At 35.8% G+C, this 26,761-nt stretch overlaps 1 protein-coding gene across 5 annotated transcripts in view; it reads left to right on the top strand.

Annotated features, from left to right (window-relative positions):
- The first annotated feature begins 266 nt into the window (after window positions 1–266).
- Window positions 267–26,761, top strand: part of Kua (Plasmanylethanolamine desaturase Kua) — a 54,219-nt gene continuing 27,724 nt past the window's right edge. The window contains exons 1-2 of one of the 5 annotated variants that reach the window (XM_073968340.1): window positions 319–583; window positions 776–957. The gene's annotated coding sequence lies outside the window, so the exon portion shown is untranslated. Of the gene's footprint in view, window positions 584–775; window positions 958–1,009; window positions 1,089–26,761 lie in introns of those variants that run through there. The other 4 variants (XM_073968341.1, XM_073968343.1, XM_073968342.1 and 1 more) reach the window with 4 other exon arrangements.

The following is a 26,761-nucleotide window of genomic DNA, read 5'->3' as shown; positions in this document are numbered from 1 at the left end:
GGAAACGGTGCGACATATTAAACTAAGACATCTAATTAAAGAAGGTTTATTAAATTTAAATGGCCAGCCAATGTGTTGTCTTGGAAACTGTTAAAAGTCTCCATATGTGTATGTATGTGTATTCAAACTGTAAATAGCGATAACAAATATGACATTTCGACGTTACGGTTTTTGTGAAAAGCTTTGAAGAACTAATGCCAACTGTGTATTTTACGAAGCATTGAAAGCTCTTTCGATGCCATGTTAAAACACCACTGAACGTAACTGTCAATGTAGGACGATTGCTATGGGGATAGTTGCGGCTTAAGTACGGAACGGGGGTGAGTGTGTGCTATTGGTTGGCCGGAGTAGATTACAAATTTCTATTCCTGTGCTAGTAGTATCATTCACTTCTTTAAAAGCGCCGCTAGTAGTAGTTGTAGTAATTTTGGAGCCATTGCGAACAGGCACAGTGTCGGTTTTACATCGGGAATCACGTGTCATTTGTGTCACCAAAAAAAAAAACGCACATAGTCTGGAGGTTCTGTGAGGCGCAAACCAACTGTATCGGAGCCAGTCAACGTGAAGCAGGACAAGTGTATGTGTGAGTGTTTTGTGTTTGCATTTCCCCAAACGGGAAAGGCTGTGGCTATGGGTCACATGAAGATATTTGTTAAATGTTGTTAAATTTCCTCCAACCTCTGGTCAATCGATATTACGAAGAAAGAAAAAAAAAATCAATTAATTATTTGAATAATTGTGAATTTTGGTTTTCTTATATTGTTACGTTCGTAAGGCAAAAGGACATTGTTGATTGGCGTGCATTCCAAGTCGATTGGTCCGCTAGTTTGTCGGTCGCACGGTAATTGATGATAGTGTTTGGCTTACACGTTAATGTATTTTTGAGCCCAATAAGAATTTGGAACAAAAGCCATCAAAAGACTAATTTACGTCGCTACATTTTCCGCAATCACGGAGGTGAGTGAGCAATTGAGTAGTCGTCGGCGATAGAAAGGGAGAAAAGAAATTCAGTGCAAAGGTGGTGTTGAGTAGCAAAGCATTGACTTTTATATTAGTGTTAATGACACCATCAATATTGCAATTTTTTGGTAAATTCCTAATATCTTCATTAAATTATTGTTCGGTAATCTGTATGTAGCTGGGAAATTATTTTTTTAGCATTATTCACATAATCCCACACATTTCTGGTGTTGCTCATACAAGTGATTTTCTTCATAGTTAAGCAACCGGTCTGACAGTCACCCGTAGTAGTCATACAAACACGCATCTACAACCCTTATAATCATGAAGCAAATCAAAGCCTATTCAAATACCGACACCGCATAGCCCGCTGTACACTTTTTTGTTATTCTTGTTAATAATGCTGAAATTAGTTCTCTAAGCAAAGATACGTCATATTTTTAAGACTTATTTCTTTTCTTATAAATATTTAATGGCGAAGAAAATTAATTCAATATATGAGTTGCAGTTTAATATATGTACATATGTATGTATGCACGAACAACACTACAACTTGATCTACATGAACATGCCATTGTCTAACGACATATAAAACATAGTCCGACACATATTTTAGAGAAATACTCAGAAAATTTAGTCTTTTGACGAAATAAAAATGTCACCACTGGCCGGAGTATGGAGTACACATGTTAAAATTACAAGGTGGCGTAAAACAGCCAGGTGGTTGGTTTCAATCCGTCAAATTTTTTGTTATTGTGAATAAATTGTATGAAAATGTAAACAAACATTTTGACAGCTTGGAGAATTTTCGGCCAAAATAGAGTTGTTGTTGTGCTTTCTACGTGACCTGGTAAATATATATTGTGTGTAAGGCGGGAATGCTAACCGTTGTACAACGGTGGCTCCTTTTAATGTAGAATAAAGACAGACAAAAAAGTAAAGGTTTTTATACATAAATCTATCATTCCAAAGTAAAAATTTTGGCGAATGTCCGTATTAGGCCCATATATAGGAAGTTCTGGTAACCGAATTTAAATTAATTTAACGGAAATTACAATTAGGCCTACAGGTTATTAACCAAAGTGCCTTATAGTACATTTACATTTTCGAAATCGTGTGGATTACAACTGTTAATTCCTGAAATTACAACTGTTAATTCCAAATGAAATCTCATCTGAAATCCATTGGATTTCATTTGACGTTTAAGCAATGGAATTGACAGTTGAAATCGAGTGGATTTCGTAAATGTAAACCTAGCATAAATGACTTCCATGAATCAAATGCTTATTGACATCGCCAACATTGCTAGGTAGCAGCTGCACATTAGGCTTAGCTACAAACAAAAGCTAATAACACTGTGCTACAAAAGTTGACAATTTTTTTGCAGGGGTTTTGATGCATATGTTCAGTTTTGTGGGCGTCCATGGAAGACGAAAATACCTTTGGTATCTTTGGGTCACTTCGTTTTTTGATTTTATAACGGTAAATGTAGTGAAAAACGGGGTTTCTTGGATTTTCAAATTAAAGCGGACATAACTTCTTTTTTCCACAATTAACTTTTACAGCTTATTTTTCATTTAATAGGTGAAAATCATGTCTTTCGAACAACCTTGTGCGTAATTATTAAGTAGACAAATTCAAATTACAATCATACGCCCAAAGGTTCCAACTTTTATAAAGGAAAAACCAAAAAGTTGAAACACAAAAAATGCCATAACTCATCTATTTGTCAACCGATTTCATTGGTTTTCCCCATTTTGTAAAGCTAACTAAATCTTCTTCTTGATAAAAGTAAATTATTACGCAGTTTGGTGTCTTCTACGCAGCCTATATCAAGAGGAAAAACATTTTCCTGTTTTTAAAAATGTTTAAAAATTATGGCTTGTTCGAAAGACATGATTTTTCACCTTTTAAAAATAAGCTGTAAAAGTTCGTTGTGGAAAAACGAAGTTATGTCCGTTTTAATTTCAAAATCCAAGCAACCCCTTTTTTCACTACATTTACCGTTATAAAATCAAAAAACGAAGTGACCCAAAGAAACCAAAGGTATTTTCGTCTTCCATGGACTCCCACAATACCGAATTTATGCATCAGAACCCCTGCAAATTTTCACTGTAGCACTGTGTAATTATTGGTCACCGAATATTCATTTCAATTTATTCTATTTTTGAAATTTCTATTTTAATACTTACACAATTCAATTATGGTGCCAAACGGTTACAATATTTATATGTATGTTTGTTATGATGACCTTTCACACTTGTTAGTCTATACAAAAGGTTTATATTTAGTCAGACACTAACACAATTAATTCTCAGTATTCATGCCAGCAAGGGAAATAGTAAAATGGAAACCACCAAATTAGTTTTTTCCAACATGTTTAATATTATTTTGGAAAATATCAGTATGGGTACTTATAGAAAACTGAATAACCGCATGTAAGGCAATTAAACGGAAAAGACACTTGGTCAGAAACATGGTTAAGCAGAGCAGAGTATAGCGACTTATATTTTTCTTCCTTCTATGATTGGAATACTTTACGACAAACTCCCTTGGGTAGCTTTACATTACATATTTCAAAATTTACAAACAGAAATTAGCAAACAAATGTTCGAATCATATTTTTTGAAACTTGTAAGCAAGTGAAATGTTATTAAAGTGACATGACCTCTTACAGTTTATTTCACTATGGTCTGGTGGGTGGCAAATTCGTTTTTTCGGGATGAAAGCCCTTGATGAGTATATTAAGAATAAAACTAAAATAATTGCATGTCGTTATGCCCAACGCGTTGATAAAATATTTTCTTGCGTGTGATTGACAAGTCCATTAGCTTTCTAAAGATATGCATAAAAGTTCAATCATTTACTTAAAACTGGTTTCTAAATCGAAATATACAGTGTAAAAATTCAGGCAACCTCATCCGTCCTCAAAGAAAATATTTTTTGAAACATATTCGACATAAAGAGAAGCAATTATTACGCTTCGAAATGATGAAATATTCTACAAAGTCCTCCCTCGATTTCACTGAACTCAATAATAACCTACTATAGTAGCAAACACAGAAATAAAGGTACATATATTCTTATACATTATAGTGTGACTATAAATAACCCTCAGTCTTTTTATAGATTCACTTTGGCAGTTTTGTTGAGATGTATGTTTTACTTACTTTTTCTTGGTAAGTCAAGCTTATTCTCATATTTGTTGTTTTGAAATTTAAAAACAACAAGTTTAAAGTGATATTAAGCTTGACTTACCTACAATAGTAAGTAAAACACACATCTCAACAAAACTGCCAAAGTGAATCTAAAAATAGACACACAAAGCACCTTGGAAGATTGGTTGTTCTTATTTTTCGACAACTATTAAAATAGTTATGTGCATTCCCTGCAATGTGGAGACACATGACCGTGGGAGTAGTTAATTTGGTTTACATATGCGGCTACGAGAGCTTTTTATGTGTTTTGGTTGAATTCGCATTTAAACGACTTCATCAGTCCCACTTATTCTTGAGCTCGAGTCGTCATAAAATTGGGGAAGGGTTCTTTTTTCCAATACAAAGAACTAAGAGAACTGATGAGTCCAAGTGGCGTTGGACGAAACTAGTCTTCTCTGCCATCCCCTAAAGTAATCAATTTTAACTACATCCCACTTTAAACTTGTTTCTTTTAAATTTGAAAACAACAAATATGAGATTAAGCTTGACTTACCTACAAACAGTAAATAATAAAAATAATAAAAATAATCATTAACTTAGAAACTTGACCTATGGAAATTTTCCTTTGTGTTCTTATTATACATATTCACGAAGGAAGGGATATCATTCCAAAAAGGAAGGGAATCATTGACCCATATTGATTTGTTCTGTCGTCGCCGCATCCAAAAAAATATATCCTTTCTGCAATTTAATAGCAATAGAAACCGAGGTCGCCAGTATCAAAGATCATTGAGGATTTACACAAACCCAGCATTACAGATACTTTTCCATAGCCAATTATTAAAATGGATCACCTAAGCAGGACAGTACAACAACAGACCGTGTTATAGAACTGCCATGGCGACGCTTGACTTATCAAAAGGCTTATTTACAGTCAAAACAACTTTTTAGTTTGAAACGTTGTCGTAAGTGGAATTCAGGAACAAGAAGTCAAAGCTTCGTAGAGTGTATGTTATCATGTTTAGCATATTTCATCCCCTCCAGTAGTGGGATTCTCTAACTCATTTTTTAAGTTACCGACAAAAATCTGTAAAATTAAAACGCAAATATTCAAATAAAAGTTGACAACACTCTTGGCATCGGTGGAACTTTGCGACTACTTTTTAGTCCTCGCTAACTTACCGAAAACATTGTCAATTAACGAAATTATACGAATTTTAATTTTAACTCGAAAACTCAAAAAAAAAATGAGTTAGAGAATCGCACTACTGCAGTAGTGTAGTGTGTAGTGTAGCCTGTAAAATCATCAAAATTCCGAAAATCGGGAGGTACGTTTATATGGGAGCTATACCTAAACGTGGACCTATACTGAACAAATTGCAAGGAGGTATTTTGCTCACTCAGAACTCAAAATGCAAAATTACAACCAAATCAGTTGGAAAATGTGGGTAAAATCGTCAAAATTTTAGATATTTGGTTCATTCAAAATGCCAAATTACAGTCAAATCAGTTGGAAAATTTCGCTAAAATTGTCAAAATACCGAAAATCTGAGGGTACATTTATATGGGGGCTATACCTAAACGTGGCAAAAGGTTACTTGTTTCAACTCCCAATAGTTTAGCTGACCAGAATTCCAGAAATTATGTAAATTCTTCAATATTTTATTGATTTTGATGCCCTAGATGGAGTTTTTTCTGTGTAGTCGGTTCAAAGAATAATTTCTAATAGTTGCCAGGGATAGCAAAGCCAAGATAAGGCCCGATAAATGCAAAAAAAAAAAAAACTTTAAACCCCGTTTAGATGAGTCCATAAAATCCGAACTGGATCTGACAGGACTAACCCGTACTAGAGTTTGTGTAATCTCAATATGTACTTTCAAAAATGTATACTAGAAATTGTTTGCATTTTCAGTGTTGCATAGTGTAATTCTATCGTTAATTTGTTACAGAAAAAAATGTAAAATTCCTTTTGGAGGTAAAATCCCTTGATGAGTATATACTAGAGGTGGGCGCGTGTCGTGCCGTGAGTAGTGCGTGTTCGTGCCTTCCCGAAAATCGCCGTGTTTGTGCGTGTCGTGCCGTAATAAATTTTTGGCCGTGCGTGATCGTGTTTTTTTGTTCGACACGATTCTACACGACACGACTAAACACGACCTGCACTATGTGTCACGATCGTGCTAAATTTTTAGGCTCCCTTAAGAAGCCGTGCAAGAGACCATAAACAAGAAAATCGAACAAAAATATAAAACCGACCAAAAAATTCAACAACTGTAGTTTTCCCAAATTTATTTTCTTTGTTTTTGTATTTCTTGCTTGTTTTGTAAAGTAGAGGAAAGAGAGTATTTTCATAGCTAAACAAGGACAAATGAAAAGAGAAATCATATGGCTTTGCTTTTACTTTATTGAAGTAAGAACATTTTGTGCAAAAACAAAAAACTGTTATATTTACTCCCTTTTTGTATTTGCATTTTCATGAATAACACATCATGCATTAGTTCTATTTGCGTTTCTAACCAAAGCTGGAGTTACACACTGCTTATATTTGATTCAGTTAATTTTTAAATTCTTAAGTGTTTGGTCAAATAAAATACGAAAGTGATGATAATGATAATTTTGAACTAAAGGTAGCACTTTTAGGAGTAAGAGAATTTTTGGACGAGAAGAAAACATTCTTGCTAACATAACTACCATTCTTAAAAAATTTGATATTGAAGACAAGTGGGGGAATTCTGTATTTATAACCGACAATGGTTCCAACGTTATTTCGGCTCTTAAAAGATTTAAACGTGTATCTTGCGCTTGTCACAATTTGAACTTAGTTATGGATGATGTTATTGTAAAACACCCTCTTCCCGAATTGGGAAAACTGATTGACCGCTCAAAAAAGCTTGTAAAATATTTTAAACACTCGGAGCTAAACAATGAATTGTCGAAAACATTAAAACAAGATATAAGAACACGTTGGAATTCAACAAATATTATGCTTGAGAGCATATACCAAGTCCAGAATGAGATTAAGAGTATTTTGCTAGAAAAGAATGAGTTGAATCGTATATCTGACTTAAAGTTTTCATTGTTAGAACCTCTTTTGGCTTTTCTCAAAATTTTCAAAGAGTGTTCCGAAAAATTATGCTCGGAAAAATACCCTACTATGCATAATTTTACCCTTTGGTCTGAAAAGCTATTGAAAGGTTGCTCAATTGATACCATTGCCTCTCAATTCATGAAAGATTTGAAAGCTAAAACTAAACAATCATTGCTTAAACGCTTTGTGCCAACAATGGCACATCTTATAGGTACCTTTTTATTTCCGCCATTTAAGGAGATGAATTTCTTATTAGAAGATAAAAGAAATGACGTAATAGCTAATGTAAAAGCAATGTTACTTGATATATAGGGTGAGAACATAGAGTGTTCTAATGATGAGGAGGAAATTACAATGCCACATTTACACTAATTTTCAGAATTTTTGTATCAAAATTTGGCAAAAAGACGAAAAACTGAAAAGTCTCCAATTGATACAGAAATTGATACATATTTGGGGAGTGCTGTATCTAGCCAGACTGATGTTTTAAACTTTTGGAAACAGTCGAACCTAAAATATTTAAAACAATTAGCCAGGAAAATTTTGGCTATACCCGGCAGCTCAGCAACGAGCGAGAGATTTTTTCCACATCTGGAAATATTCTCAACGAAAGACGAACTAGACTTTTGAGCTCTAACTTGGACAAAATAACGTTTTTAAATAAGAATATGTAAATGTTTGTTTATAAGTAATTTTGCAATATGTATATTTTAGAACATATGAATTTTTTGAACAAATAAATGTACAACTATATCCATATATCTTTTCTTTAATTTCGTGCGTGAGTGTGCGTGTTCGTGCCTTCTCGAAAAACGCCGTGTTTGTGCGTGAAAGTGCATAAAAATTTTGGTCCGTGTTCGTGCATGTTCGTGCCTAATTTTTTAGGCACGCGCCCATCTCTAACTTCATGTTACTACTGCTCTGTATGCCGCCTTCAGTAGCCTTACGACACTCCTGATCGTACCATAAATTTTTAGGTGCTGGTTTTTGATACCCAAGTATAGATTTTGCGGTAGTCTGCACAGAGTGGACTATTCTTTGCCACTGCGCTTTCAAATCATCGGGACAAGGAGTGCCGTCTTCCAGCATGCAGATCAGTTGAACAAAGTAGGCTTGTGTTATCTGTTGTGTTTGCAGCTTCTCGACATCCAGCTTCCATCCTGTGTTAGATCGCATTTTTACCGCAATACTAAGACGAGTTAGCTCCTTGGCTGCTACTCGAATCTATCAGCAATCTAAAATACTGCACGAGTGTCTTCCGTCTATCACAATATGATCAAACTGGATTCTTGTTTTCTCATCTGAGGATGGCCATGTATATGTCGAGTTGTTGGTACCTCACCTACCGTGTTCTTTGCAGCTGCAAAATCGATCAGCTTCATTCCTTTGTCGCGGGACCAAAGATAGTGGGTTCAAAGATATTTTGACCCCTTCTAATTTTAGCATTTAAATCTCCTAGAACAATCTTAATGTCATGGCCAGCTCTCTCTAGGCGCACGTAGAATATAACCTTGGCCTGCACATATTTCTCTTCGGTCGGGCATGGGCGCAGATGGTACTGATGTTAAAAAACTTTGTTTTTATACGGATTGTGGCAATTCTATCATCAACCGTAGTGAAACTGGATACGAGGTTTTTAAGCCTCCTATTTACCATAAATCCAACACATAGCTCATGGTTTGTTTCAAGGCTGATATAATACATTGCGTAATAGTTCGTGATTTTTACTTTTGCCCAATTCCATTGCATTTCCTGTAATTTCAGCTTTGTACTTACCAAGTACATCCACCAGTGCGCAAACTGCACCTACTTTGTAGAGAGTGCTGACATTCCAGGTGCAGATTCGCAGATCATAGTCCTTATGACAAAAAATAGCCTCTTAAATTCAGTTTTCGGAAGATATATTACAATAATATAGGATGCTGAACTATTTAAAATAGCCTGTTATTTTACTTGAAGTTATTTTGGAAATCGTAAGTGTTGAATTTAAGCCAGATCCGAGTGTTTTCAGTTTCTCACACACCGATAGTCATAAAAAGATTTCAGTCGAACGTGGTTATTATAAATCAGTCATAGACATAGAATGTTAGCCTTAATTCCCTTTCAAACCCCATGTTCTAATTTGTTGTCATATATTGGATATTTTGCGATTACCGCTTGCTTGAATGGTGTATTCTTCGTATGTTTCGTCGTTATAACCAATATCAAAATCCGAATATTTGCCAAAAACCCGACGTTATAACCGATATGTCGTTATAATCGATGTCGTTACGAGCGATATTTGTTTGTGTAGACAAATGGAATAATTCGAATTACAAATGAAATGTTACGAATTTCAACTAAAATGTTTCGAATTATATCCGAAAAGGTGTAGAGGGTAGAGTGCATTGTTTCTTGTCGTATTTACAACTTTTTATCTGTCTGCGACGATTATTAATATATTTACAATACTTTTAGCCTCATTAAATAGTAAATTTGAGTATCAGCACAAATGTTCTTTATATTTATTTATATTAAATTGTGGCTGAAGCTTTGTTCATTTACTTTTTAATGATAAAAGTGGTAAAAGAGAAAAAAATTGCTCTCCCATGACCAGTTTTACCAGAAAAGTGGAGGAACGGAAAAATAAAATTGTCTTATTTTATTTCACTGTTTTTAATTTTGTTTTGTCAGCGTTCACTTTTTTTCTTTTGTTTTTGTTAATTTTTTCTTCGTTGCCAAATAATCGCCAAACAAATGTTGAAAATCAGTTCTATCATTTTTTACCCGAAGAAATTTGTCTAGTAGCCTGTGGTAGAAGAGAACGCCATTTTTCTTCTCTCTCTTTCTCTCGTAAAAATTGCTAGCAGTTTTACCACTTTTTGGGGTTAAGGAAAGTTTTGAAGGTTAAAAATGGTAAGAAATGGTTAACTCAGACAAGTAAAGGAACACAACTTAAGTTTATTTATTTATTTATTTCGATGTAATATATATAAGCCTACTAAGGCCGATGATACTATATTACAATAGAAAAATATAAATAGTTAGTTAAAAATACAAACAATTCATCGATAATTAAATTCAATAATTATAATTAAAAACATTGCGCATGCTCAAAACATAATAGTGGCTCCCCAGCCCAATATAAAAAAATAGCTTATCATACTAAGTAATTATGCCCAATCAGCAGAAGAAACTAGTTATTGTTGCTAATTAAATGATGTGTAACTCTACATCTGAATTGCTTAAAAGGTAAAGAAAAATTCCGCAATGATAAAGGAAGTTGATTCCATATTCTTGCTACCCTTACTAGAAAAGAACGCTCATAGAACTGTGTTGACATATTTGGATTTCTAAAACTTTGGAAAAATATAATCTAATTCCTAAGTAAAGGTGGTACGTCCGTAGTGATAATCTTATAGAAAGAAAGTAAACAGCGAATATTGGCAAGAAACTTGAATGGAAAACCCAAAAATTGGACGGATTGTTCAGAGATATGATCAAAATGACGCCGGCTATATACGTATCGGACTATCGAATTAAAAAGTTGACGAAGTTTACCAAAGTTCGCATCAGAAGTAACAGAAGTTACTTCAATACAATAATAAATGTGAGGCATTAACAAAGAGAAAGCAACTTGCTTCTTAACACGAAAAGGCAAATGAACATTAATAGTATATAGTCGTCTAAGAGTAGATATAATCTTAGAAGCGACATAGTTAAAATGAGCAGCAAACTCAAGTTTACTGTCAAGTATTACACCAAGACATCTAATTATACCACGATGCTGACTGAAACATAATGCTTTACATTTGGAAATATTAATAATAAGATAATTACGTTCCAGCCAAGCTCTTATATTTCTAAGAGTGTAGTTAATAGAATTTTGCAAAAACTCAATTGAATCGCCGTAAAACAAAATATGTATGTCGTCCGCATACAAAAAAGGCATACAACGCGAATCATTTACGTTCCCAAGAATGTCATTTATATATACAACAAAAAAACATTGTTCCACAACATCCCATACGGGACAAGGGAGACTTCTCTCATATCAATGAGTGCACCCCGATTCATATTTAGCTCAATGATATGGGACCTACTATTTATCGCCGAGTCCGAACGGCGTGTCTTAAGACACCACTTATGGAGAAGTTTTTCAAGGCTGAAATACTCAGGAAATGTCGCCAACATTACTGAGGGGTATTTTGCCACCGTTGAAAAATGTTTGATGTTGCTTGGCCGGGGAATCGAACCCCCGACCTTCTGCGTGCAAGGCGGGCGTGCATACCATTGCACCACGGTGGCAATAAAAGTGGCCCCAAAATGGAACCCTGTGGAACACCACATTCCACAGTACGAGTAGAAGAACACACCCCATTTACGGAAACAAACTGTGATCGATCAGATAGATACGACGAAATAAGTCTCGACGCAGAACAAGAGAAGTTGAAGTAGTTTTGCAACTTGTTTACCAAACTAAAGTGATCCACACGATCAAACGCTTTAGATAAGTCGAGGGCCACTAAAACACTGCATAACCCACTATCTACAGATTTCCTAATAATGTCCGTCAAAAGAATTAGATGAGAAGTAGTATTAAATCCCCGACGAAAACCATATTGGTGGGGACTAATTAAATTATGCCCATTAATATAATCCGAAATCGACGAGTTAATAATACGTTCAAAAATCTTTGAAAGTGCAGGCAGTATGCTAATAGGTCTAAAGTTATCAATAGCACTGGAAGTGCCTTACTTTGGAACGGGAACAACACGAGAAATTTTCCATAAACTGGGATAAACAGATGTAGTAATAATACTGTTGAAAAGATGAAGGATATATCGTGAAATGTAGAGAACGATTATTTTTAAAAATTTTATGGGTACACCATCGATACCAACAGCGTTAGAGCTGATATTTTTAATAGCAATGAATAAGTCATTTTCAAAGATGCAGTCAAATGAAAATTTATCACTCGTGCTAGACATACTAGACGATAATGAATTACCATTGCTTTGCATTCGATGACAGATGAAATGATCATTCAAGGTATCTACATCAGCATCAGGTATAACCGAATCTCCATAACAACCGCACTGCCGAATTGTACTCCAAATTTGATTACCATTCATACGTGAGAAATTACCGAAATTAAATTTCCTCTTTGATTTCCGCATAGCGGATTTAGATCTGTTCCTATATAACTGGTAAATGCGTCGGTTATCATTCGTAGGGTTTCTAATAAATTCCGAATATGACAATTCCTTCAACGATCTAGCCAATACAACATAATTAGACTTAAGCCAAGGCTCACTTGAGCAATTAGCTTTCCTCTTTACCAAAGGAACATATGAGAAAAGATCTGAAATAAGATTGTTTATGACTGAAAGTTGTAAATTAACGTCAGACGTGTAATATACGGTGTCACTATTAAAATTTATTAAGCAGTCGTGAAACCCAACCCAATTAATGTTATTAAAATCACGGTAGGTAATGTATTTCTCACTGTATGAGACCTCAACTTCATATGCACCAAAAATCAGTGCATGATGAGAAACAGAAGCACACTGTACTTGAGAGGAAAACCGAAGCTTACTGGGATCACCCAATAAGATATAGTCAATAAGAGAACACGTATTATGAGCCATGTCGTAGTGTGTCGGTATCGAATTATGAGATATACTCAAACTTAAACTTCCGCACATTGTTCTCATAATATTAGACTGCGTAACATTGAACAAATTTCGATTATAATCACCAACAATAATAACATTTGTATAATTTGAGAATAAATCAGTGTGAGTTTAGAGTTGGGCAATATAGTTCCTGGAGCGGATCGATCTTTCTAGTTCCTTTTGCCAAAAGGAACTAGTTCCTTAATATAGTTCCATAGTTCCAAATAGTTCCGAGAGCGATATAGTTCAATGTATCTTTCTCGTTCCGCGTTCTTTTTATTTTCTTCATTTCAAGTAGTTCCGGGACCGTTATAGTTCAATGCATCTTTCTCGTTCCTCGTTCTTTTTATTTCCTTCATTCAAAATAGTTCCGAGAATGAAGTAGTTTAACGCATCTTTCTCTTTCTTTTTGTTTTCATTTTTTGGTGGATGAATTGACATAAAAATAAATAAATTGCAGCAATGTAACGAGGATGTAATTTACATTTATTTAACAATGTGGCCGCATCTGAATGATGAAGGAACCAAGCGTGAAAGATCGAAGAAAGAAAATGAATTATATAAATGAAAGGAATTATATGCACGGCTGGAACTATATGAACTAAAGGAACTATATAAATGAAAGAGCCGGATATAGTTCCAATAGTTCCTTGTCCGGAATAGTTCCTTGGAACTAGTTCGTTCCGGAACTACACAACTCTAGTGTGAGTCGAACCAAAAATGTCTAAATTACCATGTGGTAGGTAAACAACACCAAATAAAACTTTTGTGGAACCAAAAACTAACTCAATAAAAAGGGATTCGCAGACACCAAAATGAGTCGAACGATATACCACTTTGAATTTTAGTTTGTTTGAGACATATAAACCGACACCTCCTCCCCTAAAATTGGGCCTATCATTACGGACAAAATTGTACCCACCAATAGAAACAGATCTACTGGAGACATTAGTCTTCATCCAAGTTTCAGATATTCCAAACACATCAATGCCACTATTCACCAAAATATTTCTAAGTTCATCTATGTATGGTTATTATATGAGGGCCGAATGCTTTGACAGTTGAGATGTCCAAACTTCAAATTATTTGTATATGCACTTAAAGCATTTTTAAAGTATCTAGGGCTGCTGATCATTGGCCCTAAATTAGTTTCAAGAACCACGACTAAAGTGGTGGAATGAACTGGGGAACCATATTACAAAATAAATAAGGAAAACAAGCGTTTTAAATAAATCAATCATATAACAATTCATTAAATTTTAATATTTCGCAGCTCACATATAAATAAATTAGAAGAAAGCTGTTGAGCAATTTTGATGAGATCATAAAATATTACAGAGATTAATCGAAAAATACAAGCTCTACAAATTTTCCATGATCTTAATACAACCCTCGTATCCACATGTTGTGTCTGTTCCATCCAAAAATGTGATATGTACTTTAGGAATCCCAAATTCTTTTAGCTTAAACTTAGAAATCTTTTTCTCCTTCAACATACGGCGACAAAGAAATTGTAGCTTACTAGAAGCTGAAGATACATGGTCATTCAAGTACACTCGAGACGACAATTCACCACCAATAACATCACTTAATTTCAAATCTTTGGTAGAAAAGTATTTCTTCATAATGGCATCACGTTTAAGGGTTGAAGAAAACTTTGCAATCACTGAATTGCCTTTCTTTGTATAGAAAACATTATTCACATAATTTTCTGTCTTATAGAGATTTTTCACAGCTACAACATTTTCTTCAGACTCATTTCGATACGACTTGCGGTTTCCAAGCAAAATCGTGAAAACCTAAAAAATCCCTAAAATTGTGAATTTTGATCGCGATTTATTTAAAAATCCCTCCGGCGATTTTGTCATTTTTTTATTTTTCTTATCTATGAACATTGCTGTTTCAGAATCCGCAAAAACATTCCATGTGTAAGCGGTTTTCATTAAAAGTTAGTTAAGGGGTACTGTGCATAATATTGTTTTATAAGGGGACGATACCGTCAGTGCATTGTCCCAATTTGAACTTCCATATCTGAAAAACGGTAAAACCTACGAAAACATCATAAAGGCCAATCTTGTGGAGAATTTTCCCTGCTACAATATTTTCTTTAGACCCATTTACATAGAACTCGCGGTTTCCAAGCTAAATCGTGAAAACCTAAATAACCCCTAAAAATGTGAACTTAAATCGCGATTTATTTTAAAATCCCTCCGGCGATTTTTTTTTTTGTCTCTTGATATTTCTCATCTATGAGCATTGTAGTTTCAGAATCAGCAAAAACTTCCGAGGTGTAAGCACCTTCCATTTAAATTTATTAAGGCACACCGTGTCGGATTTAATTTATTTTAAATACACCAAGATCTCGCTTAGCGTCGTTGACACGTTTCAAAAAAAAAAAAGAAAAAAAAAAACACGAGTCATAGTGAAAAGACGCAAGACGAATTAAGACTTTCTATGGTAAACCATCTCAAATTCGGAGATAGGTTCCAGGGTAAAAAAAATATTTTTTCTTATGCCCACAATCTTTTGTGGATTAATTACTTTAACAACTATTTTGCACAGAATTTTAATCAAAATACCTGAAATCGGGCGATATATTGTAGGCTATAACAAAACGTGGACCTTTGTTCAATTAGAAATTGTAGCAAGACGTTATATTATTTTATTAAAATTATCATTATTTCTTAACTGTCATTTCGTTAATTATCATAAGCTCAATTATGTTCATTATTGTTTCATTGGTAAACTATCGTTAATGCTTGTTACAACGTTTTGATTCACTGTGCATTGTTTTGTTTAGTTTCATGAACACCTGCATCAACGATATTTCTAATGCTTGTAAAGTAAATTCGAAACACATTGAGTGGTTAACCAAACGAAGAGTTACAATGTAACAGTTATTGAGTTTTGTTCGATCACTGATTGAGTGTTATGCTTGAGCTTTTTTTTGTTGTCTCTTTTATCCTTTAGTGTGTTAACGTAAAGAGCTTTCGTTTTGATTATTACAATATTGAGTATTGATGTAATGTATTGAGAGATTATTTGTTTAAAGCTTTGTTTGGATCGCTATAAAAGGACGATGCGTTCATACGAAGAACCTTGATTCTCTTATAGACAATCCATACGGTAAGAACTAAGTCTTCTTGGAAACACGATAGTGTGGCCGGTTGACTTTTTCTTCCAAAGCTAATAACATAGAATACTTGGCGAAAGCGATGGCAGTCACTTGTATTCGTGTTTGAGGCATATGGAAATAATTGTCACACATGTAAGATGTTTTATCAATATGTAAATATCTTTTATAACGTTTATGTAGAAAACTTTGGTGTTTTATTTGAAACTGGAAGTTGGAAACTATTTTAAATAATCACACCAAAACCTACTACATAATTGGCGCCCAGCGTGTTTTACCTGTTTTGAAAATTGTATGGAAATTCCTGAAACTCCAAGAAGAAGCCCACGATTACAAACAATGACTAGTACATCGTTAACAACCGAGCAGTTTGAGAAGTTGGTGAAGGCTGTAGCTGTGGCTAATGTTAAAGTCATTGTACGGCACGTTATAATGGAGAAAAGGATTCTACTAAGCTTGAGGAGTTCATCTCGGCGATAACCACGTTTAAAACGGTGGAGAATATTGGTGATGTTGATGCTATCAATAGCATGCCAATGTTGTTGTTGGGTGACGCTTCTGAATGGTGGAGTGGCGTGAAATCAAAAGCATAAAAGTTTGATGATGTGGTAAAAATGCTTCGTGATTCCTTTTGTCCAGCGAAGCCTGCTTGGCGTATATATGCTGAGATTTTTGAGGGAAAGCAGCAAAAAAATGAAGCCACGGATGTTTTTATTAGAAAGAAGAGGGCGTTATTTGCTAAACTTCCAAGAACAGTCTTGGAAAGTGACCAAATCGACATCCTGTATGGAATGCTTCATGTCCAGATTCGTGATCGAGTTCTTCGGCATAAGGTTTCAAATTTCGACGAATTGCTCAAAGATGCACGAGAGGCAGAAGATTCCTTAAGTGAGCGTGGAAAAGCTGTGAACACCGAGAATATAGGCGTAGGTGGTCCAGTTCGATGCACGTATTGTCGCAAAAAGGGTCATACTAGAGACAACTGTTTTAAGAAGGAGAAAGTTGAATCTGAGGCTAGGCAACAAGCTAATTACATTGCTCAAACCAGTACGGAAAAGCCGAAATTAGCATGCTATGGTTGTAATGCCCCTGGATTTGTTCGCGCAAATTGTCCCAATTGCAGTGGAAACAAAAATAAAGGTCATGCTGAAGGACATGTTGGTTTTAATAATATGTCTATGCGGTTAGTTGGAAGAGAAATTCCTTTAGCCAATATACAGATGTTTGGCGTACCAGGACAAGCATATATGGACACAGGAGCTCGTACCAGTATCGCTAGTGCTAACCTGAAAAAGGTTATGGATTTTCATGGCTGCATTTATAACAAGGTCAGAATGGAAATATCCTTAGCAGATGGAAGCAGATCGGTGCAGGAATGTTTGTCCACTATTTGCAAAATATTTATTGGAGGCAGATCATTAAATATTCAGTTCGTCATTTTGCCAAACGCCCCAAATAATCGAACATTATTGGGAGCAGATTTTCTGGAACAAGCGGCTATTGTTATGAATATGGGTCAAGGATATTGGTGTTTCGAGGATGATCCAAGTAGTCATTTTGATTTTCCAGAGTGCTTGCCATTAGATCTGAATTTACTCGAGACAGTAAAAGTGGTTGGTCGGATTACAAAGCCAATTCCCAACGTGGCATCCGCAGCAGCATCAGAACCAGTCAAAAGAAAATGTGCAGACGAAGAACATGTGGAGAAAAAGTACCACCGTGATGTCTACATGTCTGAATTTGAGAGTTTTTGTCCAGAAGTGACAGGAAACGATTATTCCCCACACTCAATTCAAGCTATCTTTAAAGATTCTCTACCTCTGCATGAGCAGGATACTCCAGAGCGTAGTAAGAAATCGGAACTTTTTGGTGTTAAATCACAAGACGAAGAGTATCTCGACTCAGTTTTTACTCCCTTATTTATGGTGGACTATAAGATTTTGAAGCCTTCGGACGGAGTTTGTCTGACCATTGAGGAAAAGTCAGAATTGGATAAGCTTCTACAAAGTCATTGGCAGATTTTTGGAGAAATTGGTGAACCTACACCATTTATAGAACACACGATCTAGATCGTTTGTTAAAACTAAGGAATTGAGGGCAGAAGTTGATCGAATGCTAGAGCTTGGTATAGTCGAAGAATGTGAATCTGCATGGGCATCACCTGTTGTAATGGTTCCGAAACGAGATGGAGGCATACGCGTGTGTGTGGACTACCGAAAGTTGAATAGTTTTACTGAGCCCGATCGTTATCCTTTGCCTAGGATGGATGACCTACTCCAAGCTGCTAAAAGTACAAAATTTATGAACACGCTTGACCTTCAGAGCGGTTACTACCAAGTGGCAGTAGCGGAAAAAGATCGCGATAAAACATGTTTCATTACGCCTTTTGGATTATTTCGATTTACCAGGATGCCATTCGGACTTCGAAATGCTCCTGCAACATTTCAACGCCTTATAGACATGCTTTTATTTGCCTATTTGGATGATCTGATTATATGTTCATGAAGTTTTAAAGACCATTTGCGAGATTTGAAGTTGGTGTTTTCCCGTCTAGGACATTATAAATTACGTGTCAACAATTCAAAATGTCGTTTTTGTTGCAGAGAAGTAAAATATCTGGGACATATTTTAACCCCAGATGGTATAGCTGTAGATCCTGCGAAAACAGAGGCAATTTCAGGAAAAAGGGAACCCAGAAATGTGAAAGAGCTGATATCTTTCATACAGACTTGCTCATGGTATCGAAAGTTTATCGATAATTATGCCCAAATAGCAAAACCCCTTACAGATTTGACAAAGAAAACTGCAACTTGGATTTGGGGAGATCGCCAGAAAGTAGCTTTCAATGAATTGAAGCAAAAGCTAATATCCCCACCAATACTAAAACAAGCTCGAGATGATTTGCCGTTCATAATGAAAACAGATGCAAGTTCTTTTGCACTCGGAGCAGTTTTGATCCAGGGGGAGGAAGGTGATGAACACCCCATAGAGTATATAAGCAGATTGCTCTCCAATGCCGAAAGAAATTACTCTACTACGGAAAGAGAAGCTCTTGCAATTGTGTGGGCATGTTCCAAATTCAGAGGATATATTGAAGGAGCAGAGATAATCCTTATGACTGACCATCAACCCTTAAAATGGTTGTTAACTGTCAAGTGTCCTGTAGGTCGTATAGCAAGATGGGCATTGCAGATACAACAGTACAACTTTCGAGTGGAATACACCCCAGGAAAATCTAACTCTGTAGCAGATATGTTGTCTCGTCCAAGCGGTTTTGATGATGGATCAAATACTGCTCCTCTGCTATCATTTCAAATTGATTTTCCTACAAGAACATCTGATGATGTACGAGCAGAACAGATGAAAGATGAATCCGTAAAACGCATTATCATTTCCTTGGAATCCGAAGATGAAGATTTGAGTCATTGGACTAATCGTGGATACATTATGAATGAGGGTGTTCTCTATCGTTACAATGACGATGATACCGATGAGGCACAGCTTGTGGTTCCAGAGCATGAGCGAGCCCAAATTTTAAAAACGTATCACGATGATAGTACAGCTGGACATTATGGTGTAGAGAGAACCATTCAAAGAATTTCCAAAAGATATTTCTGGCCTGGCATGAGAGCAGAAATAACCAAATATGTCAAGTCATGCATAGAATGTCAACGATTTAAGGCAACCAACATGAAGCCAGTTGGACTTATGAAGACAACAAGCTCTCATCAACGTTTTGAGGTATTAGCCGTAGATCTCTTCGGTCCACTGCCTCCAACTGCTGAAGGTTGTCAATGGATATTAATCGCAGAAGATGTTGCTTCACGCTGGATTGAGCTGTTTGCCCTTAAAGAAGCCACTGCCGAAGTATGCGCGAAAGTTCTCATTGAAGACGTATTCTTTCGTTATGGAATTCCACGACGACTTAAAACTGACAATGGAGTTCAGTTTATTTCTGCCATAATGCAACAAGTAACTTTTTGCTTTAACATACAACAACAATTTACGCCTGTGTACCACCCACAAGCCAACCCAGTTGAACGCAAGAATCGCGACTTAAAAGCGCAACTGGCTATTCTTGTCCAAGGTCATCACAATACTTGGTCCACCCACATAAGTGCCATAAGATTTGCCATGAATACAGCCAAATGTCAATCTACGGGTTATTCAACCGCATTTCTGACTTTTGGGAGAGAATTGAGGACATTAGATGATGTCCAGAACGACTTGAGGTCAATAGTTGAGAGAGAAAACTTTGTTCCCCAAATCTCGACATATTTAAGAAATCTATCCAACATTCTTTAAAATTCAAAGGAGTGTGAACAAGGAAGACAAGATGCTAACAAGAATTTATATGACTCCCACAGGAGGTCTCAACCAAATTTTGATGTTGGAGCTACTGTAATGGTTACCACACACGTTCTAAGCCAAGCGTCAAAAGGTGTTACTTCCAAGTTTGTTCCAAAAAGAGATGGTCCCTATATTATAACGAAGAAGATTGGTTCGACGTCGTATGAAGTAGCTTCTCCTGAAAATATCAATACTCCACTGGGAACATACCATGCGTCCGCTTTAACGCTTTACACTGATGACAACAGCAACATTATTCCAAAACCTGTGCATCCAATCCGTAAGAGAGGAAGACCAATGAAGTCCTAAACATGTTGTCGTGCTTTCGGGCCGAAGCCGCACTCCAAAGGGGGAGATTGTAGCAAGACGTTATATTATTTTATTAAAATTATCATTATTTCTTAACTGTCATTTCGTTAATTATCATAAGCTCAATTATGTTCATTATTGTTTCATTGGTAAACTATCGTTAATGCTTGTTACAACGTTTTGATTCACTGTGCATTGTTTTGTTTAGTTTCATGAACACCTGCATCAACGATATTTCTAATGCTTGTAAAGTAAATTCGAAACACATTGAGTGGTTAACCAAACGAAGAGTTACAATGTAACAGTTATTGAGTTTTGTTCGATCACTGATTGAGTGTTATGCTTGAGCTTTTTTTTGTTGTCTCTTTTATCCTTTAGTGTGTTAACGTAAAGAGCTTTCGTTTTGATTATTACAATATTGAGTATTGATGTAATGTATTGAGAGATTATTTGTTTAAAGCTTTGTTTGGATCGCTATAAAAGGACGATGCGTTCATACGAAGACAATCCATACGGTAAGAACTAAGTCTTCTTGGAAACACGATAGTGTGGCCGGTTGACTTTTTCTTCCAAAGCTAATAACATAGAATACTTGGCGAAAGCGATGGCAGTCACTTGTATTCGTGTTTGAGGCATATGGAAATAATTGTCACACATGTAAGATGTTTTATCAATATGTAAATAACTTTTATAACGTTTATGTAGAAAACTTTGGTGTTTTATTTGAAACTGGAAGTTGGAAACTATTTTAAATAATCACACCAAAACCTGCTACAAAATCATTTTGCCTTAATTACAGAAAAGCTTAAATTTGTAATTTACCGAAGTTTCAACATAAATATATTTTGACATTTTTGCACATTAACCTAAAATAATTACAAGCAGTGCATATACATATATACATTAGGATTATGACTTTTCGGAATTTTTTCTCAAAAATTATTTCCTGTAGCACATATGAATGAACTTTTGCCTATTAATCGCTAAAATAACGTTTATTCAAATTATGCAAAGTTTATTTGCGATTTATGAAAAATACGGGCAAAAATAAGAATTAACCTCTAGTTGGAGTTGACAATAAATGTATTGCAAAAATCACCAAATCTACGGTTATTTTGGAAAATTACCAAAGTTTTGTTCCTTAATGAGTTGTCTATCCACTTTGGACATTCATGGGAGCATTAATGAGCTTAGTTAAACCAAAATTTAATGCTCGGCATGTTACACTCTAAGTGTACTGGTTCCCCAATTTTTATTAAATCTTATTATTTCGTTTGGAGGACTTTTTTCGAGTTTTTTTCTTAAACTGGACCCAAAAAAATTATAAGGATTGATATCACGAGTTTGGCCCGAGGTATTTAACATTTTAGTTTTGTTATATTACATCAGCAACATACACAAATAAGATTAATATGTCATGATCTGGCCTTTGGAATGGTGGTAGTTGAGCGTGTTTGAGCTTTTTGGACCCGTTTTATCGACTTTCAGAAAAATGACTATTAAACATTTCCTAATGATGTCAGTGGGGATGTTTTCACAATCACTATTATGTCCGTGAACCCGATTTTGCATACTTTTTTGCTTGGTAAAAAATATAGTACCCGAAAATTCGGTATTCCAGCTTTTCTAGAAGGTGTATAATTTCCATATTTGATGGGTTTTATTAGATTTGGCGCACTCTTGGGGATTTATTATGATAGCAGAGTATAATATCTATCCATTTAGTAAAAATGAAGTGATTCCAATAATATTGAGAGAGGAAATAGAGCCCTGTTGTAGTTCTTTCAAAATAATACACTGAGGGTCTATTTTTCCCTATAGTTTCCAGAGGTATTTTGATATTTTCAAAGCCAAAATCGGACTGTTTTGCATTGGTCGATTATCCGACAGTACATATTGAGTCAAATATTCATTCATTGCATTGTCAATATGGTCTCATACGTTTTTTACCTGTCTAATGACCCTCCACTTTTGGCTTTTATTATCACTGAACTTTATCACATTCAATACTGTTAGTCCATTATTAGCCGCAAAAGTCATAAAAATGCATAAAGACTAAATCGTTTCAGACAATTTGGAGTCGATTTAGCCACGTCCGTTCGTCAGTCTGGTCGTGATATTTTGTCCAAACTTAGTTGCAGTTCGAAGATGGGCTATATCGGACCACTCCTTCTGATAGCTCCACCAAAAAATTTAACAAATGTTGAAAAAAATGTGGTCCATTCTTTGCACCAGACATAGAAGAGGTTCCAATATGAACTCTATCGGGCACCTCCCACACAAAATTTTGAAAAAGTTGATTTTATCACCTGCTCCCGAATAGCTCTGATTTTTGTTGTAACAACTTGTATTCGCTGCCCCATTATGATGGTACAAGTTTTTCAGGGGCAAGTCCATACATACTACCTGAGAAGTAGCTCGAAAGTCGTAAAGAACCCCTATGACACCATGTGTAGCACACAATAACTCTCGAACCTATCAATCGATTTAGTCCAAAATTTGACCTTCGTAATATCTTGTCCAAACTTAGTTAAGGTTAGAATGGTATACGCGATATCTCTTGAGCGGAGCAAACAATTTGGTCCAAACTTTGGATCTCCTAATATTTTGTCCAAATTTATTTCAACTTTTAAATTTTTCCAAATTCTCTCCTTAGGGTATCTCCCCCACAAAAGTTCAAAATTTTTGTTTAAATGCAGTTTAGGGTCTGTTCGAAGATGATTTGGAAATTTATACCAATGCTACTCCTTGTGGTACAATCATTACAAGGTAGGACATAGCAAACAGCTGATTACAATTTTTTCTATTGGTTTGCTTATTCTTTCAAATCAGTATACACAAATTGTATGTGTATTGTTTTGAAAACTATGACAAAATATTTTATACTTATTAAAATTCAGTCGAAATGAAAATTGTTATTACAGAATTTTATGAACTGAAATTCATCAACATTGTTATGAAACAAACTTTTGAACATTTACGGAAGCTGACTCTCTAAAGAAAACTTGGCCACCCATTAATTTTTGGCGTTTTTAGTTATTGATCCAAAAAAAAAAAAACAAATAAACAATACAACCTTTTGCATAATCAATTATGGTAATTCTGACAGAATAAGCAAACATACCCACAAACATAACAATTTGTTTGAACCTGACCTACCCTCTAGATTATTGTACCATGGTTTAAAGCGACATTATGTTTTTTGTGGGCAAGTCCATGCTTCCTGACATGGTGGTTCAAAAGCTCTAAATTATACGTTGACCAACTGAAATTTCAGGTGGGCGCGATATATATCGAAAAGAAAGGACTCCCTTCCAAAATGAACTATGTCGATTTTTTTCTTTCAAATACCACCTCGGCAAAACTTTTGTGCTTTAATCCTAATAGTGTGTACATACATATGTTAATGTGAGCCATTGTGCGTTATACTAGATTTGTGATAAAGCGGCGACTGTTCTTTTTTTTCTAATTCGAACGTGTCTTATGCATGACTGCAAACGCGTGTAAGACTCAAATAATATGCGTGTGTATTGTTGTTCTTGTGCAAATATACATACTTACATACAAAGCTGTCTTACATTAAAACTAACAAGGATATGTGAATCAATGAAAGGTTTGCATGACGAAAACACCCCATGTTTTATATAAAAAGTAAATGAGACGTAAATAAATAATACGTCTATATATCGTCACTATGTTAATACATACATACATACATAGAACTTTTATTTTGACCATAGTTGATTTTTGACATGTTTGCACTTGTAACTACATATTAGTGCAGTATAAACTCTATTACCAGGATACTCGTTCGACCAGTTTAAAAAAGGTTAAAAAAGTTAAAAAAAAAAACTAAATAATACACTCTTTTTTATTTTTATATGAAAGAGATATGAACAATAAATGTTGGTGGAACATTTATTCATATTATAGAAAAAAACTATGAGAAAAATGTAAGAGAAAGATATTTTATACTCAGTTAGATGTTCCAATAAATTCTCTAGATTTTTGCAAATCAAATTTCTTCAAATATAGACAGTCTAGTCTTTTAATTTTTTTTCTACAAATTAGAAGCCATTCTTGTTTTCTATGAAAGGACCCATTGTACTTACTTACTAAGCTGGCCCATTACAGAACATTTGTTCTATAAGACGTACTAAGAAAATATCTCCAATTCTCTCTGTTTACTGCTTCGCTTTCTGGAATACCGCGCCTTTTCATCTCTTCATCCACTTGTTTGCTCCATCTAAGCTTAGGCCTGCGAGCACCGCCATGTGACACGTATTTATACGCCTTTTTAGCGGGTTCATCATCGCTCATTCTTATGATATGGGCTAGCCAACACAATCGTTGCATCTCGATACGTTTATCTACACTGATGTCGTTGTATAGCAGATACAGCTCGTGGTTGATACGACGTCGATATTCACCGTTAACGCAGATTGGTCCAACATCAACAGTTAGCCCGATCTCTATGGACGCATTGCGCGTCAACACCATCACCACCACTTTAGCAGGTTCCCTTTCGACTTTTGCAAAGGTGTCAATCACTTCCTTTACCGATCGACCCATGATGTCAATGTCGTCGGCATAAGCAAGTAACATATGGCTGTTCGTGTATATTGTTCCACTTCTTTTGACCATCGCGTCTCGTATGACCTTCTTCAGCAGGATGTTGAAAAGATTACGAGACAGGCCATCGACTTGTCTGAAACCTATTTTGGTAATAAACTCTTCTGAGAGGTCCTTTCCTATTTTAACCGAGGACCGAGTATCAGTTAATGTCATTCTACAAAGCCGGAACACCTTTGAACGTATAGGGCTGCCGAAGGCTGCTTTATAATCGACGTAAAGATGGAAGGTGTCCATCTGCATTTCTTGCATTTCTTTTCCAGGATTTGTCTCAAGGTAAATATCTGGTCAATGGTGGATTTGCCCGATCTAAAGCCGCATAGGCTTTAGTCTCTAACACAATATGCCAGCTACTATCTTATATGCAATTGGGAGCAGACTTATGCCCCTGTAATTGGAGCACACAGTCTTATCTCCCTTCTTGTGGACTGGGCATAGGATGCTCACGTTCCAATCGTCGGGTACGCGTTCTTCCTGCCAGATGGTGCTAACTAGCTGATGCATACACCTTATCTGCGTGTCGCCTCCGGTTTTGAACAGCTCGGCTGGCAAGCCATCGGGTCCTGCTGCCTTATTATTCTTCAGCCGGTTTATTGCTGTCTTTACCTCATCCTGGCTGGGCGGTATCTTCGCCGTCATCGCTACTATCGGATACCAACAGTTTGGAAAAATTTTCTTTCCATAACCTGAGCACACTATCTGTATCAGTTGCCAAATTACCTTGCTGGTCTCTACAGGAGGATGCGCCTGTACAATTGCCATCAGTTTGATGTTTTACTCTTTGGTAGAACTTTCGGACTTCATTCTGGCTCCTGTACATCTCGATTTTTTCACACTCCCGCCTTTCCATTTCTTTCTTTTTCCTGCGGAAAGACGTTTCACCTCTCTCCTTTTCTCCCGATACCTCTCTCGTGCGCTACGCGTTGCTACTGATTGGAGAGTTGCCCTATATGCCGCATTTTTCTCTTTGATAGCAGCACGACACTCCTGGTCATACCATGGATTCCCTGGTGGAGGTCTCTGGTATCCAAGTATGAATTTTGCGGCTGTTTGCATGAAGTAGACAATATTCTCCTTTCGAGGGTTATCTTACGTACTACCCAGTTTAGTTGGTGCCGGCATGATTTTCTGAAGCTTTTGGGTCATCTCAGGATGTAAGGACTAGCCAAAAAAAAAAAAAAAAAAAAATGCGCCGTCGTAAGAAGAAATTATTAATTAATTTGAATAATCGAGCTTTATGACCTAAGGAGATTACATTGAAAAATTGATATCTAGCGAAGTCCTACACACACATCAACCGCTATGCGACGAACGTTTCGTTAGCGGGTTAGGCTAACATCCTCAGGCATATTAGATGTTGTTGTTGCTAGACAATTTCCGCCATTTGGAGCCCCTATTTATACTCGTACATCAAAGATTGCAAGAAGGCAAAAACTTAAAAATAAAAATTCAGCTGAGCCTGGCTGGGACTCGAACC

Source organism: Musca autumnalis, unplaced genomic scaffold (genome assembly GCF_047663935.1).
Source record: "Musca autumnalis isolate F117 unplaced genomic scaffold, ASM4766393v1 scaffold_2, whole genome shotgun sequence".
In the NCBI taxonomy this organism is placed as follows: Eukaryota; Metazoa; Arthropoda; class Insecta; order Diptera; family Muscidae; genus Musca; species Musca autumnalis.
Note: the sequence above shows the minus strand (reverse complement) of the source record. Positions and strands in the feature narration are given on the sequence as shown.